Genomic DNA, 20,584 nt, shown 5'->3' on the forward strand with positions numbered 1-20,584 from the left:
TTAGGAGGAAGCCAGTTCACAGCAGAAATGTTCCTGACGTATCACTGAGCGCCCGAGGCCCATTCACGGAACCACAATCTCCACCATCACTGTTACACCTGAAACTCACAGGAGAGTAAAAGAGAGCAAGTGGATGAAGATGTTCGAGTAGATTTCCCTCTTAAAACATCATGGATATTACCTGATGAAGAGGCAGGGACGCATCAAAGAACCGGAGCGGTTTATAACAGGAAGGGTGGCGATTTCATTCTCACATGAGGACACAGTTTACAGATTCAGGAGAGGTAAGATTTACTCTTAGCACGTAAATGCTTTCACAGTAGGAAATAATGACATTTTCCAGTGTTTAAACTGTTTTAGACATTCCTGCCCTTACTGAGTAACAGAATGCTTGTTTTCAGCTCCAGAACGACTAAATAATGCTCAATATCAACACTGATTCAAAAAGGACTCAATTCATCATCCTTGTTGGAAGGAAGTAGATATTGTCCGACAACTTATTTGTGATGAAATCATTGAAGAGTTTGTGAGAATAAAGAATAGTAGGAAATGGGTTTCATTAAAACTCGTTAGAGATGAAAGAGCTATCTAAAAATAGAATATAGAGGCGTGCTGTCATATTTGTTTTCAGATCATTAAATTTCCTTTTATGACATATTTTCATTTAGAATTACAGCATTTATTATGAAACAAGAATCAAAATTGAAGTGCCAGGCATTTAAAGCGAATCTGGTGAGTCAGCTCTTCACTGTGCGGATACACAGAAGGTTAACACTGATTGTCGAGACTGTGACACTGACTGACTCATTTTCTTTGCATGGGGAACATTCTTGTTGTAGAAAGAGTGGTGTGGAGCTGAAATGATAATACACTCGCTGAAACACTGATACACCAGTTCACCTCATTGCACTGAAATGGAACCCACCACTTTGTGTGCACCCAGTCATTAGAAGTGAATACAGACACGCTCAGGGCCCTGCCAGACACCAGCAGGCATTTATGTAATGTAATAGAAGATTCTGGACACAGCCAGCTTCCCTTGGGACCTGCTGGGGACCTGCCTTTCTTTGTGGGGTGCAAGAGGGGTCCCTCAGCTCTGCCCTGTGACACGGAAGCAGGACGTCAATGGTCACAGAGGACACAGCATTGGAAACCACAGCGTCCCAAGGGTACAGATGCAGCCTAGGGGGCCCAGCCGAGGCCCAGGATGCTGGGGTCTGCAGCACAAGCACCAGAGAAGAAGCCCACCCAGAATGCTTCCGAGGAGTGAGAAAGCGAGACACACTGTGGACGCGTCCCCAGGGAGGCCCAGCGCGGGAGCTGGCCATCGGGCTGGTAAAGTGAAGCGTTGCTGGCGAGGGAGCTGCACGATGCTGGTACAGTGACTGGAGCACCGTGCGGTGGACCACACGTGCCGGTGTCGTGGAGCGGGTGCGGGGCGTGGTGTGGGATGGCTCTTTGGTCCTGAAGACTTGAGTTATCAGCAGTGGGAGTCATAATCAAAGGAAATGGAGGTGGGCCAGAACTAGCTGCATGAGGCAGCGCCCGTGCTGTCCCCGGCTGGACCCTGCCTGGTTCCGGAACAGCTCGGTGGTGTCACAGGGTGCAGACCCCGGAACAAGTCAGCAATCCAGGTGTGAGGGTGTGACGGGGCAGGATCTGAGTCCCCGCAGGTGGGGTCACGCCATCTTCACCCGCAGCCATGGGATTTGCTTCCAAAGTCCACGTTCTCCTTTCTCAACACGTGCTGGGGCCCTGGAGCGGCCGTGGAGCACCCACTGCCCTCGTGTCTGCTGCTGGCACCCCGGGCAGGTGGTCCCGACTCTCGGTGACCTGCACGTGGTGGGCCCAGGAGTGGTGCCGTCCTCCCAATGGGCCTGTCGTCAGCAGCCCTGGAGTCTGAACGACTGACCTCGTGACCCTCTGACAACAGTCCATCCCTCACCCTGTCCGGTGTTGTCCTCAGGAGCTGCCGTACTCAAAGCCGATGCTGGAGCCTCCGTGCAAGTCCATCTCCCCGCGGTTCCCCTCTCGCTCGCTGACCCTCTGCAGAGCCCAGATTGGAAATCACTCAAAATGAGAACTGACACAGTGACTGCAATCGTGGCCGCAAGAGAGTCAGAGGCAATGAGGACGACACAGGACAGGAGAGCAGAGGTGACGGGGACAACACAGGACAGGACAGCAGAGATAAGGATGACACAGGGGAGGACAGGGTTCAGTCTGTTGTTCACAGGTCACTGTGAGCTGTACTAGATGCGATGGCACCTAACAACTACAATGATGTCTTTATTATCTCCTGAGACCACACCCCTGGCCCAGTGAGACAATGAGTTAAAAGGAATGGGAGTAACTCCTTCGTAAGAACTGCAAGTTATCGATGCATATGTGACATTGTTTAAGATGAGCCTTTTATCAATCCACACAGCCACCAGCTGGCGGCAAGGACATCCTCAGCGAGCCCCTGCTGGTGGTCAGCGCTGCTCTTGGGAAAGGCCAGTTTGTAGTGCCCCCTCTTTTTACTGTCCTAATTTGCATTTACTTTTTATGACTAGGGTTCGAGGATATTTGGTCCTGTCTTGTGAATGATGTCCATGGCCCTCACCCATCTGATTCTCTCTGTGTACCTAGTGTTTTTATTGTTTTCTAAGAGCTCTTTCTATGTGAACACATTCATTCTTTTATTATAATTCATATCGTTTTCCGATTTGACTTTCTTTATAACTTTGTTTCTAAATTTTGACTTCAAGCAGTGGTCAGTATTTCAGAAAGTGAAACCCAGTTTCCCTCTCGTGCAGCATTTTCTTTGATGGCGAGTGCACTCAGCCACCCTCATCTCATCCCAAGGCCTCTGACACAGTTTGCTGTACTTGGTCCCAATTTCCTCCGATTTAGGCATTTTTCTTTAACTCGTGGGCCTCCTGGGAGCATATCTGGAGGACACGGGCAGTGAGGGCTGCCTTTACCCGCACTCAGTTTTCCAGCATGACATGCTGAATAGTCTACACATTTGTGTTTCTGATGCTGTCCCTGCTAACACGCAAGGCTCTCTCTCAGTTGTCGTCTTGGATCCTAATGATGACGGCGGGAACCTTGCTGTGTTTCTGATGTTACAGAGGCCACGTCCAGGGGCTTAGTGAGTAATGAGACCCGTGAACCCACTGCTGGCAAGTTGATTCCAGCTCACAGTGAGCCTCATCGGCTTCTGGGGCTCCCCTCTTCACAGGAGGGGACCACCTACCTTTCTCTCCTGGATCAGGTGTGGATTTGAACTGCCAACCTTCTAGTTATCAATCTAATACTTTATTCATGGTGATACCATGGCTCCTGCCAGGTGAAGAGAAGTGCTCTTTGTCATATGATAAAAATAAACCCAAAGGCAGGTGGTTTGAATCCACCAGACAGACAGTCTCCTCCCATGCAATCTATGGCCCCTGAAAACTTGTTGAAAGGCCAGTGATGCATCAATTCCTACTTGACTATGCATGACAACAACTTATCTCATGGGTTTAAATCATAGTCTTGGTTTTTTGCAATTCCTTTCTAAATGTGTTAAGGGGATCCCAGGTGGGGCATTCAGTCCCGAGAACGTGCTTCCCTGGTACTGCTCTTTCTCGGATCTCACTGTTTACATCTGCCCGTAGACATGGGTGAAGCTGTTTGTTAAGATACTGATCCACGCACTGGCTACAGAGGACATGGCTGACGGGGTAAGGGAGCCGTGGAGACCCAGCTGGTGCGAAGTCACTGGTACCCACAGCTTTGCTGACATCAGCGGGCTCTGTGTGCAGCCTGGCGCCGGGTGCCCAGGGCCCAGTGCCCGGTGCTGCAGCGTGCTCTCCTCTGGAAGCCTCCCACAGCCGAGGGTTTGCCTCCCAACACTGACGCAGGACCCCCTGCTCCAGGGATGTGGAAACACCTAGAGGCATGCGGACGAAAGACTGAGGAGAGTCCTTCCCACTTTGACACATCAGGCGAGTGGTCATTCCCGGAGTCGGGACACTCTCACCCTCACCTGGCTCACGTCCCAAGTGGGGTGTGGAAGCCAGCAGAGAACGAACTCGGCCTGTAGACATGGGTGGCTCAGGGGACGCTGATTTGATGCTATGCCAGAGGCACAGGACTTGACCTTGGCTGCAAGTACCTGGACTCTCTGGCCAAGCTTCTCAGTGCCTACTTCATGTAACCCACTGGAGGGGCTTAGCAGATGCCGACCTGATGTCAGCTGCTTCCCTGACCACTGATCTGAACCGAGGGATGGTCAGCAGACAACAGTCAGCAGATGACCACCCTGACACAGTACCCTCAGGATCCAAGAGTAAACATATGGAGCAGTCTGGTCACTGGCAGGTCCACTCTGACTTCAGGACAAGCCTGGGTGCAGGGCTGAATTGTGCCAGCAGGATCCTCAATGGCTGTGACCTTCCCAAAGTTGACAGCCAGGCCTTTATTCTGCGCTGCCTCTGGGTGACCTCAAACCTCTGGACTTTTGCTGTCCAGGGCACTTAGCTATTTGTGCCACTCAGGGCTGTCCATCTAAGGACAGGTCCTTCCCCACTGAGCTGTGTCCTCCAAGGTGAAGAGACTTGAAGGACAGGCAGCCAGTGGACTTCCCAGACGCAGCTGGCATGACTGCGAGCACAGCCCACAGCATGTTTGAATCCCCAGGGCCTCAGTTCTCTATTCTGAAAAAGCACCCAACATGGGGTCACTTCACTACCAGCTCACCCAGCACATTCTGTGGGAACCCTGCCCCCTACACATTGAACTTGCAGGTGGCCCTGGGCCAGACCGAGGACAGCTGCCACTGTAGCAGAAAGGATGGAGTGTGAGGGCAGAGAAAGAGCAGGAGATCCCACAGTCAGACCCACACTGTGGCCCAATTGTGGGGAGACTTCAACTGACTTGGACTTTGACGCCCCAGCTTTATCATCTGAAAAACAGGCCAGAACTGTCCATCCCACAGGCTGCCTGCAAAATCCGTGTAGGGAGCAGTCCGCTGGCTTTCCATGTGCAGGAAATGGAAGATAGCCATTGTGCGCGTCTGTCCGTGCACATCGCACGCTCATGGCCGCACTTTCCCCTTTACACTTGCAGTTGACTGAATGACCCCGTGACCTGTTTCCCTCTGAGACCACAGTAACCCCCATGGGGCTGTTTCTCTTTCCTTCTCACCAGCGCCCGCCCTGGGAGGGGGACAGCGATGGGATGGGAGTGCACAACCCAGGGGAACCAAGGTGCCACCTCCGTGGAAAAGAACCCCGTTTAACACATGAGCCTGGGTGTCAGAGTCCAGACTGCGGGCTCACCCAAGGGCCCTGCTGCTCTGCTGGTTCGAATACACCAGCGGCTCTGTGGGAGAAAGATGTGTGATCACTTCCTGTGCAATTTATAGCCTCTGAAAACCCACTGGAGGGTCAGCTGTGAGTTGGTTCTGACTCAATGGCGATGAGTGAGTGAGGACATAGAAACAGCAGTCAAGAAATTAAATGATGTACTGCACAGAGCAAATCTGCTGCCAAAGACTTCTTGAAAGTGTTAAAGAGCAAGGATGCCACTTTAAAGACTAAGATGTGCCTGATTCAACCTCAAATTTATGTGAAAAGTTGGACAATTAATAAGGAAGACTGAAGAAGAATGGGTGCCTTTGAATTGGGGCACAGGGGTACAGTGAAGAGTACTGACTTTCCCATGGGTGTGTCTTGGAGGAAAGGTGACTAGGGCACTTTTCAGAGGTAAGGATGGTGAAACTTCATCTCACTTTGGGCATCTGGTCAGAAGGGGTCAGTCCAGGAAAAAGACATCACACTGGGAAAGGTGGAGGGTCAGTGGAAGGGAAGACCTTTACAGAGATGGACTGAAGCAGCAAACACCATGAGGGTCTGCAAAGATTCCGGCCCCTGAGACCATCGGGGCAGTGCCAGGTCCTGCAGGGTGGGTGCAGTTTTGGTGTAGTTTTGGTTTTGTGGCAAGAACAAACTGTGCTTATCCTTGGGACATGCTTGGGGATGAGCTGTGGGATGGTATCAAGAATGACATCCATGAGGAAAGCAAAAGGTCATTATGAAGACAAAGGAGAAAGAAAAAGCTGAGATGGTGTCAGAGGAGAGTCTAAAAATGGCACTGGAGCATCGAGAAGCCAAAACAGAGGGAAAACATGCTGAAGCAAAAGAGCTGAACAGAAGCTTTCAGAGGACAGCTCGAGAAGATAAAGCAGTGTTATAATGGAATGTGCAGAAAGTTGGAATTGGAGAATAAAAAGGGAAGAACTCTGTACTTCTCAGTCTGAGAAAACAGAAAAAACAAATTTAAGCCTCTAGCCATACTACTTAAAGATGCTACAGGCAATATGTTGTTATGACCCAGAAAGCATAAAAAAGAAGATGGAGGGAATACACAGAATCACTATTCCAAAAAGAACTGACTGACGCGGAACAACTTCAGGAAGTACCATATGAGCAAGGACCAATGGAAAGGAAAGAGGAGGTGGAAGCTGCATTGAAGGCATTGGGGGGGGGGGGAAGGTTCCAGATTTTAGGGGATATTAATTGACTTGTTTCAATTAACAGATGCAGCCCTGGATGTACTCACTAGTCTGTGCCAGGAAATTGGTAGGACAGCTGTCTGACCAACAGATTGGAAGAGACCTATTATTTGTTTCCAATCCCAAGAAAGGTGATCTAACAGGACATGGAAACTATCGAACAATATAATTAGTATCCGTCAAAGATGTGTAGAACAGTCCATAGACAGGGAACTATGTATGAACTATGCCAGAAGTTCAAGCAAGTTTAGAAGCGGCTGTGGTACCAGGGGTACCATTGCTGATGTCAGATGAATCCTGGCGGAAAGTAAAGAATACTAGAAGGATGTCTATTTGTGCTTTATTGACGGTACAAAGGCACTGGACTGTGTGGATTGTAACAAGTTGTAGATGACATTGAGAAGAATGGAAATCCCAGAGCATTTAATTGTGCTCATGCAAAACCTACACCTAGACCAGGATGCTGTGTGTGAACAAAGCAAGGGGAAACTGTTGTTGTTGTTGTCATCTATTAGAGCACGACTCATAGCAACCGTATGAACAAAAGGCCTGAAGCCCCACTACAACTATCAACATTTATCAAAACTCATAGAGTTTCCAGAGGCATGTTGTTTAAGGAAGTGGATGCCACTCCTGACTCCAAAAGGAGACACTACATAGTTTAAAATTTAAAAAGGGAGTGCGTCAGGGATGTATTCTTTTCCCATACCTATTAAATCTATGCTGAGCAAATTTTTTTGAGAAGCTGAACTCTATGAAGAGGAGTGTGGCATCAGGATTGGAAGGAAACTCATCAATTACCTGTGTTTTGCAGATGACACAACCTTGCTTGCTGAAAGTGAGGAGGACTGGAAGCACTTGTTACAGAGGGTCAAAGAAAACAGTCTTCAGTATAGATTGCATCTCAGTGTTAAGAAAACAAAGATTCTCACCACTGGACTAATTGGCAGCATCAGGGTGGATGGTGAAGAGACTGAAATTGTTCACAGTTTTAGTCTGCTTGGCTCCACAGTCAACACTCTTGGCACCAGTATCCAGGAAATTAAAAGACATATTTTGTTGGGAAAGTCTGCTGTCAGAGATCTCTTCAAAGTACTGAAGGGCAATGGTGTCAGTCTGGAGACTAAGGTGCGCCTGATACATGCCATGGTCTTTGCAATCACTTGCTATGCATCAGAGAGCTGGACAATAACTAGGGATGATAGAAGGAGAATTGATGCCTTTGAGCTGTAGTGCTGGAGATGAGTATTGAATATATTCATATTCAATACTCATATTCAAACTCATATTGCCAGGAAAACAAGCAGGTTCATCCTGGAGAGGGTAAAACTGGGCTGCTTCTTGGCAGCAAAGATTCTGAAGCTTTGTTTGACATGTTTTGGACATGTTACAATGAGGGACCGGTCCTTGGAGAGGGACATCATGCTTAGGAGGGTGGAGGGACAGCACAGGAGAGGAAGACTCTCAATGAGATAGATTGAGTCAATGGCTAGAGTAATGGGGGTAGCTATGTCAGAGACAATAAGATTGACACAGGATAGAGCAGGGCTTAGGATTGTTGTACACAGGGTCACTATGATTCACAGGTAACTCAACAGCATATACAACAATAATCACACATACACACACACATGAAACTCACAAAGAAGATAACTGTCTATCAAGCTATCATATGGTATCTGCAAGAAATGACATAGTAGGGATCCCTTAGCAAGGCAATCGGTTAAGGAGCTCCATTTCTAACTGGGAGGCCGGTGGTGCACGCTCACTCAGGGCTACCAGAAAGCCCCCACTGAAACCCTGTCACTGGGAGCTGGAGTTGACATGATGGCAACTTGTTAAAATGCTGGAGAGGATGTGGAGAGGTGGGAACTCTCAGACACTGTTGGTGGGATTGTAAAATGTGCAACCACTCTGGAAGACAGTTTGGCATTTCCTCGAATAGTTGAACATAGGAAGTCCATATGACCCAGCTATTCCACTACTAGGAATATACCCCAAGGAAATTGAAACTGAGACACAAATGGAGATTTGTACACCAATGTTCATAGCAACATTATTCACCATTGCAAAAACATGGAAATAGCTCAAATGTCCAACCACAACCAAATGGGTTGAGAAACTGTGGTACACAATGGAATAGTATGCAGCACGCAGGAGCAAAGATTTTGTAAAATGCTGTGTAACTTGGGAGAGACTAGAGAGTATTATGCTACGTGCACTAACTCAGTCTCATAAGGACAAATACTGCATAAGACCATTGTTGTAAAAACAGAAGGATAACTAGTAAAACCTGTACAGGAATTCAAGGGAGGGAAAGGTGAATGAAGGGGTGAGGATAGGTAGGGGTGAAACCACAGGGCTGCACAATTTGGGGGTTGGAGGGGGTGGGGAAACAAATGGGAAGGATCTGGGTGAAATGATAGGGTAGTGATGGGCAAGGTCCAATGGTGATTAAGTTTATAAAACGTAATATATTAGAATATGATATGAAACACAATGTGAATGAAGAATAGTGTGAAACAATGCATATAAACTATGTAAGCAAGCCAGTTAAAACAATAATGTAAAAAAAAATGCAGCGGCATGTAACATTTGATGAACAAAGCTCTGAAGGCAGGAAGGGGCGGCAGGAAGAAGAGCGTCAGTGGAGCCCGGGAGGGAGGGGTGGTGTGGGCTGCACGGAGAGAACAGTCATCAAAGCCCAGAAACAACGTGTATCAAACTGTAGAATGGGAAACCACTATGCTCTGTAAATTCTCTCCAAAATCACAATAAAATGCAAAACGCCCTCCCAGAAACAAACCCCACAGCAACGGAAGCACAGATGGAGGAGAAAGCCTGGTCACAAAGCTCCTGCAGATCCGTGGTCCTCCCAGCAGCCTGGCTGGTCCTCCCCACCTCCCCTCCATGTCTCCCGGCCCCCACCTCCTCCCCTCCGTGTCTCCCAAGGGCTCCTGACTGTCTTGGCATCAGCTAGCATCACAGAGCTGGGAGAGGAGAGAAGAGACAAGGCAGATAGTGAAAGCAGGGGCCTGAGGTGACTTCAAAGGCACGTGGCAGAGAAGCAGGGAAGCCGCTGGGCTGGCGGGGCTGAGAGGGCTCAGAGGGGCTGACTAGAAGTGTGTGTGTGTGACTTTGACTCAGGGACTCAGGTGACTTCCATTCCTGATCCTCAGTGACCGTGTCACACAGAAGCAGGGCACCCCGGCTGCTCCTAGGTGGACAGATAGGACCAGAGACACTGCTGGCGACCCACCCACCACTTTCCTTCTTGAAGATGAAGGTGACACATTCCATTCTTCCCTTCCTCTGGAAAGCCCATCGTATCTATTGAACAGGGGCTCAGGGCCAGACGGGCTATAGGTCACAAGCAGGCCGACCATGCTGGAGCCATCCTCCACACTGGTCCCTCTGACTGACCCTCCCTCTGTGAACAGCACCTCTGCACTCGATGACCACGTCAGAAATGATGATCACCAGCCCTCGTCCCTCAGGTCCAGCCAGCCATCACATCTATGTACTTGGTGGTGGTGGTTTGTTAAAATGTCACCGACTGATGTTGGCTCTCTAACGCCGTCTTCCAGCCGAGTGAAACAGCATCATGGCTGGGCCAAGGGGGCCCATGATCACACCACACAGCGTGTTACCAGACAGACAGAGCTGCCCCACGGGGGTCCCAAGCTTTATGGAAGCAGCTTGGCTCATCTTTGTCCCACCGGCCAAAGCGTCTCAGGGGTTTGCATCTCTATTGTCTGATTTGCGGCCCAGTGCTTAACCTCTGCAGCACCAGCTCGTAGTCATCTCTCTTCAGTCCGCACACTGGTCCCCGTCACCTCGTCCCCACCTCTCCTCAACCCCTGCACCTCTGTCCTCTCAGCTCCCTACCTCTGGTCCTCTCTCAGTCTCATCCAGAATGTTCCTTCTAAAACACAGACCTCATCTGTGACCTTTCCCAGCATGACGTCTTTCTCCAAAGCCTGGCCCCTCCTGGCAACGAGCCCAGGGCAATGGCAGATGAAGTGTCACTGTCCAGACCTCGAAAGGGCCACCTGGCTGCACTGCATTCCCTCCAAGAAACACTAGTTTGTTCTTTCGGAGTCCGTGGACGCTGGTGTCCTTCTCCACCACCACCGCTCCAGCGCATTGATTAATCTATCGTCTTCCTTGTTGACTGCCCACCTTTCTAAGCAGATGAAGCAACTGAAAAACCCCTGGCTTGGGCCAGGTGCACCTTAGTCTTTAAATGGGGCAGGGCAGAGTTCTAAAATGTTCTTCTAAAATTAAGTTGCTATGAGTTGTGGTTGATTGATGGCACCAAACAACACCACCATCTCCACTCTTGTGACCTCCATACTTAAACACCTCACACATTCTGGACCGGTAATCAGGAGGGAGAGACACCGTGCCTGGTAAAGCAGAGGGTCACAGGAAGAGAGGGAGACCCTCAGTGAGTGCAGCAGGCACTGGCTGCCCTGGGACCCTAGCTGGAGCTGTGAGGGTGGGGTGGGACAGGCGGGCTTGTTCTGTTGTGGTTCCTAGACGGCCCTCTGAACAAGGACTGGCTATCCGGTGTTCTTCTCTTTCTGTGCTCGACCCTGGTCCCTAGATTAAGACAGCACAGTCCCCAATGAGCACAGGGGTGCCCAGCTGGCCCTGAGTGAAGAGGTCAGACAGAGGTGCTAAGGGTCAAATGTGGGTCCTTCTCATGTTCTACAATGAGAACCCGATCCACAACTTCACAAGCAGGGGCCCGAGATGGTCTCTGTACCCCAGAGCCTGCTTTATCCTTTCGGTTGCAGCTCCAGCGACCCTCCCACCCATAGCACCATGAGCTGTCTCTATACATTGAAAGTGTTACTAATAATAAAAGTCAGAAGATGCTTCAGAAATCTGGCAACGAATTCAATCCATGGGGTTCTGGCAGGTCTGACATAGTAAGAGGGGTTCACTTTTTACAAGTATCTTGTACTTTTTGAAGAGGCTACCTCCTCGCAGGCAGTGAACTGTCTCTGAAAACCTGCTGAAGGGCCAGCTATGGGTCAGTTCCAACTCTACAGTACACAACACAACAACCATGAATTTTCTCATGATAAAACTGGTTTTGTTTGTTTTGCTAGAATTAGACTGATTTGACAGGGACACCTGGTTTGTCTTGTTCTGACTAGAATTTAATTGACAGCTCCATGCTGGTATTCACAAGAACAACACTGAACGGTGTGTTCTCTGTGGTCTGGGAGGTGGTCATGCATTAGGGCAGACTTCATAGAGTCTACCTGCCTACCTGTTTGTAGTATCCATCTGTCCATCCATCCATCTATCCAACCATCCACCCACCTATGAGTTATTATTATCTAGCTACCTGTCTGGATGGTGAAGAGCTTGAGATTGTTAAGAGTTTCAGTTTGCTTGGCTCTACAATAAACACTCCTGGTACCAGCAGCCTGGAAATTAAAAGACAGTTTGCATTGGGAAAGTCTGCTGTCAGAGACCTCTCCAAAGTACTCAAGAGCAACGATGTCAGTCTGGAGACTAAGGTGTGCCTGATATAGGACATAGTTTTTGCAATCCCTTGCTATGCATCAGAGAGCTGGGGAATGACTAGGGATGATAGAAGGAGAATTGATGACTTTGAGCCGTGGTGCTGGGGGAGATTACTGAATATAACATGGACTGCTAGGAGAACAAACAAGTTAATCTTGGAGAAGGTGAAGCCAGGCTGCTCCTTGGAGGCAAGGATTCGGAAGCTTTGTCTGACATACTTTGGACATGTTACAAGGAGGGACTGGTCCTTGGAGAGGGACATATGCTTGGGAGGTTGGAGGGACAGCACAGGAGGGGAAGACCCTCTATGAGGTGGATTCATTCAGTGACTGGGGTAATGGGGGAGGTGTGTGTTAGAGACAATAAAATTGGCACAGGGTTTAGGGCAATTGTATATAGGGTCGCTGTGAGTCGCAAGCAACTCGACGGCACATGACAACAAACAACAACAACCTATCATCCATCTACCATCTGTCATTCATATGTCTGCTGTCTCTAATACCTGTCTGTTCTCTATCTATTGTTAAGCTCATCCCTGATGAAGTGCCCATTTCTGCATTCACTGCTGAGGTTTCTAATGAGCTCTTCCAATAGTCAGCCGAGATGTGTGGCATTGGGGGAGTTACTCTCTCCACCTCCCCCCCCCCCACTGTCCCGATAAATAGATTCAACTCTAGTGTCTCTCTTTGGTGTCTTAAATAGCCAGCGTTCATGCTAAGCAGTATCACAAATGGAGCAAACGACATCAAATTACTAGGGGTGAACTTGGCTGGGTCACACAGCTGTGGGATCTTTGTGACTCTCTTGATTTTGCTTAACCTTCATCTCTGCAGAACTGGGATAATTTCTATCTCAGAAGCGTGTAACATCACGGCACAAATGGTGATTTTATGCCCTACAAGGATAATGGCTCTATTTTAATCCTCCGCTTAATAAGCTTGTATCCAGAGGGCCAACACCTCTCTAAGCCAGCAGTGTGCTCAAGAGGCCCACGTGTGTCCCAGACACACCTCCTTCGCTCAGCCGCGCTCTGCTCCTGTGCCAGGCGGCTCTGCTCCACGCTGAGCATCATGGACGAGCAGCTCCGTGGAGGGATGATGACTCAGAGCGCATGCTCAGGGCGAGATGCTGGGCCTCAGGGGGCTCCGCCCTCCAGGTGCTAAGTCAGCCGCCAAACGTGCTCACTGCGTGCACCACACGCAGCCCCTCCCATCTGCCCATTTGGCCTGACTGCCTGGCTCCTGTACTCCAGGAGGACCCATGCCCACCCAACTCCGCTTACACCTGTGGCCTCACATAGTGTCCACTTAGCTCTGTTCCTGCACCCCGGGAGGACCCCTCAGCGTACACGTGTGGCCTCACATAGTGCCCACTTAGCTCTGATCCTGCACCCCGGGGGGACTCCTGCGGCCTCACGTGTTGCCGCTTACCATAGCTCCATCTAGCAGTGCTAAGTAACTGAGGCAACACCTCGGAAGAAAAGCCTGGCCATTCGGAGCCCTGAACACCGGAGGGAGCACAGTTCTGTTCTGACCACAGGGAACATCATGAGTCGATGGACTTGACAATGACCAGTCATTTCTGCTTATTTTCAGCCCCAGCCCTCGAGGAGAAGCAGGTGACCTCTATGTGGGTGGCACAGGGTCGGGGCAGGGGTGATGGCCCATCTGCTGACCAGACCAGATATGCCAGGCTGTGATGCCCAGCCCAGTTCCACCCAGTATCTGCCAGAGAGGAGAACCAGAGCCCATTTGTCCACCTCACACCCCTCTTGAGTGAAGCTGATAGCCATTAATGACAGGCAGCTTCCCCCGCTGTACTGACCCAGAAAGACAAGGCCGCTGTGCAAGGCTCAGGGGCACGGACCTGCTGGGCCTGGGGATGTCAGGTGTCCCAGGAACCGACTCGTAACTGAGCCTCCACTGGTTCTCAGAGGCTTTAAATCACGCACGAGGAGACGGCACATCCTCCTTCCTCAGCAGCGGGTGGGTTCCAGCTGCAGAGAGGTGCCCCCTCTGGGTTAACAATGCAGCCCCTTCCGGCCACACCAGCAGCTCCCCTCTGCTCAAATGCACGCTCCGCCGAGCCAGCAGCCCGTGATATGCACACATGTTGTGTTTGTCAGGTGCCAGCGAGCAGAGTTGCCTCAGTCCCAGCAGGCTTCCCAAGGCTGTGGATCGCAGCAAAGGAGATGGGCCATGTATCTGTCCACAGAGCAGCTGGTGGGTTTGAACTCCGTGCCTTTAGACTCGTGGTGCGATTACTTACCCACTAGGCTGCAAGAGCCACCTTGCCTTACACAAATGCGTGCGCATCAAGAGTTACCATTATAAATGAGATTTGGACTGGAGCACATTAAAATAAAACAGTAAGAGAATAGCCTCTTTTTACCGCGCATGGATTCCATCGTTTCAAATGATAAATAGGGGCTGTGGAGTTCAAACCTCATTTCTATAACTAGCGCTGTTATGTACCTGGTGCAGGGACTGTGGTGGCCCCCCTGTTCTCATCCTGTGGACACAGAGGCCAGCGTGTTGTCGCTTAGGGCCTGGTCTCTCTAGAACGGCCTGCAGGGGTCCTGGAGGACATGGGAGAGCTCCCATGGGTTCCGAAGGCTGCAGGTCCTTGTGGAAGCACCGTGCCCTGCTCTCTTCTCTGGAGCAGATGGTGCCCCTCCTCGCTCATCCACACCTCACCAAATGTGAAACTCTCCTCCAGAGAGAGACAAGTCCATCCCAAGACTGGTCCACAGCAGGAAGATGGGGCTGCGTGGCTGTGACCACAGGAGGCGTCCAGCCTGTTCTGCTTCCTGCTTAGTCTTAGTCTGGAAGCCCTACTGACACTGGGCACTATGGCTGATGCTGCTGGTACTTGAACACATGTTGGCAGAGTCCCCCTGTGACAGCGACACAGCCTCCATGGTGAACCCCTCAGACCGGGTGGCTCCCCGCGGTTACCGTGACTCACTCCTCTCTGTCCCTCCCAGCGGTGGGGACAGTCTCAGGCCCAACGACCTCCTTTGTTGTTAGCTGTCCCCATGCCGACGTTGACTCACAGCAACCCTCTGTGTCAACGGCCGAGCCTGCGCAGCCCTGTACCACCACCACCGTCTCCTCCACGCTCAGGCCCGTTAGGGACTGCCAGTCTATGACCTCGAAGGTCCTCTCTCTTCCACGCATTCTCGACCTTCCAACACTATGTCTGTTTCCAAGGACTTGCCCTCCTGAAAATATTCCCCAAGTGTACGAGGTGACGTCTCACCATCCTTGCCTGTAAGGAGCCCCCTCACTGCACCTCCTTCCAGACAGACCCGTCTCTCCTTTCGGTATCCACGGGGTGTTCACTATTCTTTGTCAGCACCATAGTTTAAGGCATGGATTCTTCTTCTGCCTTCCTTATTCATTGTCCAAAGATCTCCTCACACCCCCATAGCTTCTGCTAACTTGTCCTGTGGAACTAAAACAACTGACGCCTCCTCCTCCTCCAGATACTTACACTTTCAGTGCCCCTTACCACAAGGCCTAGCTCTACACTGAGCTTCAGGGCAGAGAATCCTCTCTCCGTGTAAGTTTCCATTCTCCATTAGTGAAAAATAGGCCAACCTTCCACCTTCCACCGCCAACCGCACCTGCCTCTACACCCCGGAGGGACTGAGTCTCCTCAGTCGGGCTGGAATGCTGAGAGGTCGGAGTCGTTGGTCAGCAGGCAAACACACACGTGAGGGATGTGCAGGCCTGTGTCCTCACAAAACCCTGAGAGGTAGATCTTGCTGTGATCGTGCTGGGGAGAGGGGAAGCAGGTGGGGTGAGTGAGAGGAGGCCCGTGTAGAGCAGTGGAGGACAGACACGCTTCATCACAGAGGCTGCACGTTGTCTGGATGGAAGGGCCGCAATGACCCTGCAGCAAGCGGGATGCTCGGAGGCACATTTCCAGCAGCCGGTGCTCACTGAGCGTCCTGGCTCCGTTCTGGCCATTCCTGCAGCACTGAGACCCCCCCCCCCCCCCATGGAAGCACAAGTCTTCAAACACAGTCATGTAACTTTTCTGTCACTGAGAAAACAGAAATCTGTGCGACTTTATTTCAATACTGGCTCTATTACGGTGGTCTGAAACCCAGTCCACAACATCCCAAGGTCTACCTGTACTTAAGGAGTAAGACTGCTGGCACAGGCATGGGCACTAGTAGAAGGCCAGGTGACAGTCGTCGGGTGGTGACAAGTGCCTAGAAGGGGCTAAAGACATGACCACACCTATGACCACACAGGTCTTCAGATATGTGTGTATCTGTATGTGTATAAACCGATTCACGTATACAACAGAGCACTGGGGTAACATTATGAAAACTTAGTCATAACCAAGAGCTTAAGGGTATAAGTCACTGAGCAGCTCAGATCACAGTCTCCAGAGACATCCAGGCCAACACAGTCCACAAAGATGTTCTACAGACTCCTTGGTTGGTAGCAACTAGGATCCTATCCACATGCAAGCATCCACCCAAGGTGTGTCCATTAGCCTCTCCCCATCCAGAGCAAACAGAGAAGAAAATCAAAGACTTAGCATCCGAACGGTTAATGGATGGCTGGAACTTGGTCTGGTCTACAGGATTTTGAAGCTAGAAGAATGAGATGCCTCCTGGCTGGCCATGCTGACCCACTGACCACGGTCACAGGTGCTGACCACCAATAGGGATCAGAGTAAAGGATTCCAGACACGAAGGGTAGAAAATGGGGAACAAAAAGAAATTGTGGAAAAGATCCAACAGGCTTACTGGTCTGATAGAGCCTGGCGGAACCCCTGGAAACCTTCCACAGCACCACCCTCCACTGGATGGAGAACTGAGATGGGCCCCCCCTCACTGCCATTCTCCCAGAGGAATGCCCATGGACATGACCTCTGAATCCTGAGTGAGGACTGCTCTCACACTGACCACCTGTTTGCCCTTGCTCTTGTCCATTTCTGTTCTAGGTAGACCTTAGCTCTGCAGGAAAGAGGAATGGGATCAGGGCAGTGGGCAAGGGCTGAGACCAAGACCCAAACCCACGAACACTGAGTGGATCAAGGCTCTCAGGGGGCCTGCAGCCAGGAAGCTTCCCGGACTCAGGCTCTGAGTCCCTGCAGCAGGGGAGCTGTCCGGACTCAGGCTCTCAGAGGGCCTGCAGTAGAGGGGAGATGCCTGGATCCGGGCTCTCAGAGGGTCTGCAGCAGAGGGGAGATGCCTGGATCCGGGCTCTCAGAGGGTCTGCAGCAGAGGGGAGATGCCTGGATCTGGGCTCTCAGAGGGCCTGCAGCAGGGGAGCTATCCAGATCTGGGCTCTCAGAGGGCCTGCAGCAGAGGGCAGATGCTCGGATCCAGGCTCTCAGAGGGCCTGCAGCAGGGGAGCTGTTCGGACCTGGGCTCTCAGAGGGCCTGCAGTGGGGGAGCTGTCCAGATCTGGGTTCTCAGAGGGTCTGCCGCAGAGGGGAGCTGCCTGTCGCATTCTCACTACCACTGAGCGGATCCGGGATCTCAGAGGCCCTGTGGCAGAGAAGAGCTGCCTGTCATGTTCCTGGGCTGTAATTTTTACAGAAGCAGATTGTCTCAGGTGCACCACTGACCTCTTGATTAGCCGCCATATGCTTAACCACTACACCACCACAGCTTTTCTTATAGAGAAGAGTGAGCATTAGAGGAAGAACAAAGGACTTCATTCTGTAACATCTCTCCCTGCACACATGCACAAATGCAAAGAGGTGCATGTGAAAGCTCTCCTTAGTGAAACCTCTTATTAACAGTGACAGGGGAAGAATTGATGCCTTTGAGCTATGAGGTCGGAGAAGGGCACTGATTAGCCCATGGACTGCTCAAACAGTTATGTCTTGGAAAAAGTGCAGACAGAGTGCTCCTTGGAGGCAAAGATGATGAAGGTTTATCTCACATACTTTGGGCATGGTGTTAGGAGAGGCTACTCCTTGGAGAGGGACATCATTCTTGAGGGGTCAGTAAAAGAGAGGAAGACCCTCAATGAAGACACAGTGACTGCAGCAAAGGGCTCAAGTGTGTCAGAAATGATGAGGACGGCCCAGGATAGGACAGGGTTCAGGTCTGAGATTCATAGGGCTGCTGTGAGCCATGCTCAATTCGATGGCACCTGACAACTCAGTGCGAAAGCTCTGCTTTGGAAGGGAGGCATCGCAGAGTGTAAGACAGCTACAGTGTCCTGAGGCGAATCCCATCAGTGGACTGCACACAACCTGCCGCTGCTCTGAAACACAGATGGCCTCATTTCTAACGGCCCCCCACCCCACCCCAAGGTATATCTACAGTCCCATAGGACAAAATCATAAGCCACAGACTGGAACCAAGCCCGGCCTCCATGGTCTGTCTTGACACCACTCACTCAGCGTCTCCATCCAATTCACCGCCATCCAGTACTGTGAGCATCACTAACTGATCTGAGGGACTAGGAAGGCTCCCTGCTGAGCCAGGCTGCTTACTGGAAGGAGAAGGGCTGCTGCTGTGGGCTCCTTCCTCTCCCAGCCCGAGCCTTCCCTTTGGATCCTACCCCAGACTGGCTCACACGGGCTTCATCCTGACACCGACAGCAGACCTCCCGGTCAGAATGCTTCCTGGTCTGGAGCACTCCTGGGCCAGAAGCCATTCATCCCTCGGTTCTGTCTGAAAAGGAGACCCCTTAACTCAGCTCCTGCTCTGGGCCTTTTGCCCCCACCCCCACCCACCATCCTCTCTGATGACAGTAAGATTAACAGCTCATGATGATAAATAACAGCATAAGAAGGGGAAAAAACCTCACTTCTAATTCATACATAATTTCATTGTAAGATTTTAGTCATGCGTACGTAGAATTCTAAAGGTCTTCTGATGTAGTTAACCAACAGGTAATTTACTCAAGGAATACACGTGAAAATAAACTTCCACTTGAATGACGATAGACAACAAACACTCCAGCACTTTCTTTTTTCACTAGAGAATTAGAGACTATAAAGTATCAATTAAAGGCTCATGCATGACTTGCCTTTTTATTTCATTCCCTTCTGTTTAATAAAACCTGGGTGCTGAAATGCTGCCGTGTGAGACAGAACATCACCACTCTTGTTTCCTTTCACTGTTCACGTTCATCTCATCTGATAGATACCAGAAGTGTGGGAGGAGGCAGTGCTCCCTTCACACAGGCTGAGCCTCCAGCTCCACAGGGAGCTTCAGGAGCGTCAGTGACGGTGGTTGTGATGCTTATGGTGGTGATGATGGTGATGGCGATGATGGGCATGGTGGTGAGGGAGCTGATGGTGGTGAAGGTGGTGATAGTGATACTGGTGGTGGTGGTGATGGTAACGATGGCGATGATGGTGGTGAGGTGGTGGTGGTGATGATGATGGTGAAGGTGGTGATAGTGATACTGGTGGTGGTGGTGATGGTAATGATGGCGATGATGCTGGTGAGGGTGGTGATGGTATCAATGCTGCTGGTGGTGAGGGTGGTGATGACGCTGGTGGTGGTGATGATGATGGTGATGGTGGTGGTGAGATGGTGATGGTAGTGATGATGATGATGGTGATGGTGGTTATGGTGATGGTGGTTCTGGTAATGGTGATGGTGATGATGATGATGATGGTGATGGTGGTGAGGGTGGTGACGGTTATAATGAACATGGTGGTGATAAAGGTGATGATGGTGATGGTATCAATGCTGGTGCTGGTGGTGGTGGTGGTGATGATGATGGTGATGATGGTGGTGGTGATGGTGATGGTAATGATGATGGTGATGATGGTGGAGAGGGTAGAGATGAGGAAGTAGGAGAAGCCAGCCTGTGGAGAGGTAGAGTGGTGGAATGGCAGCTTCCTGCAGCTTGAAGCAATTTTTACTGCTCCACCCTCAGAGTTCACCCCCCTGTCGGGAAGCTGTTGAGTACCATAGAGTTGGAACTGACCCATAGCTCACTCTCCAGTGGGTTTTCAAAGGCAGTTAATCACTTGGGAGGAGATTGTCCATCTTTCTCCCGTGGATCAGCTGGTGGCCTCAAACTGTGGACCTCTGGGAATGCAGTGCATCTTCTTGCCACTAGGCCACCAGCGCTCCCTTTAGAGGAAGTAGGAACTGAGCAGCTCAGTAAGGTTTGCTTGGCCCAAACCATGGTATTTCCAATCACCTTGTATGAAAGCTGTTGCTGTTGAGTACCTTCTAATCACCCATGGCTCATAACGACCCCATATACAATAGCTCTCGACCCTGACCTTCTCAGAGCCAGTCTCATTGACTCTGACACACCTACCCCCATTACCCCAGTTAACAGTGCCAATCCATCTCTCTGGTTCTTCTACCCTTCCAAGCATCATGTCCTTTTCCAAGGACTGGCTCCCACAGCCACATACCTAAAGTATGTGAGACAGAGCTTCAAAATCTTTATCTCCAAAGAGAAACTTGGGGTGGGGTGTGTGTGTGTGTGTGGGTGTTGGAAATTTTTTAAATGGAAAAAACACAAGGTCCTATAAATTGATGGC

At 50.6% G+C, this 20,584-nt stretch overlaps 1 protein-coding gene across 2 annotated transcripts in view; it reads right to left on the bottom strand.

Moving 5' to 3' along the window:
- Window positions 1-20,584, bottom strand: part of RPS6KA2 (ribosomal protein S6 kinase, 90kDa, polypeptide 2) — a 336,292-nt gene that overhangs the window by 148,391 nt on the left and 167,317 nt on the right. The gene's annotated exons all lie outside the window — the stretch shown is intronic.

Source organism: Elephantulus edwardii, unplaced genomic scaffold, assembly GCF_000299155.1.
Source record: "Elephantulus edwardii isolate Elephantulus edwardi_28Jun2011 unplaced genomic scaffold, EleEdw1.0 scaffold00024, whole genome shotgun sequence".
In the NCBI taxonomy this organism is placed as follows: Eukaryota; Metazoa; Chordata; class Mammalia; order Macroscelidea; family Macroscelididae; genus Elephantulus; species Elephantulus edwardii.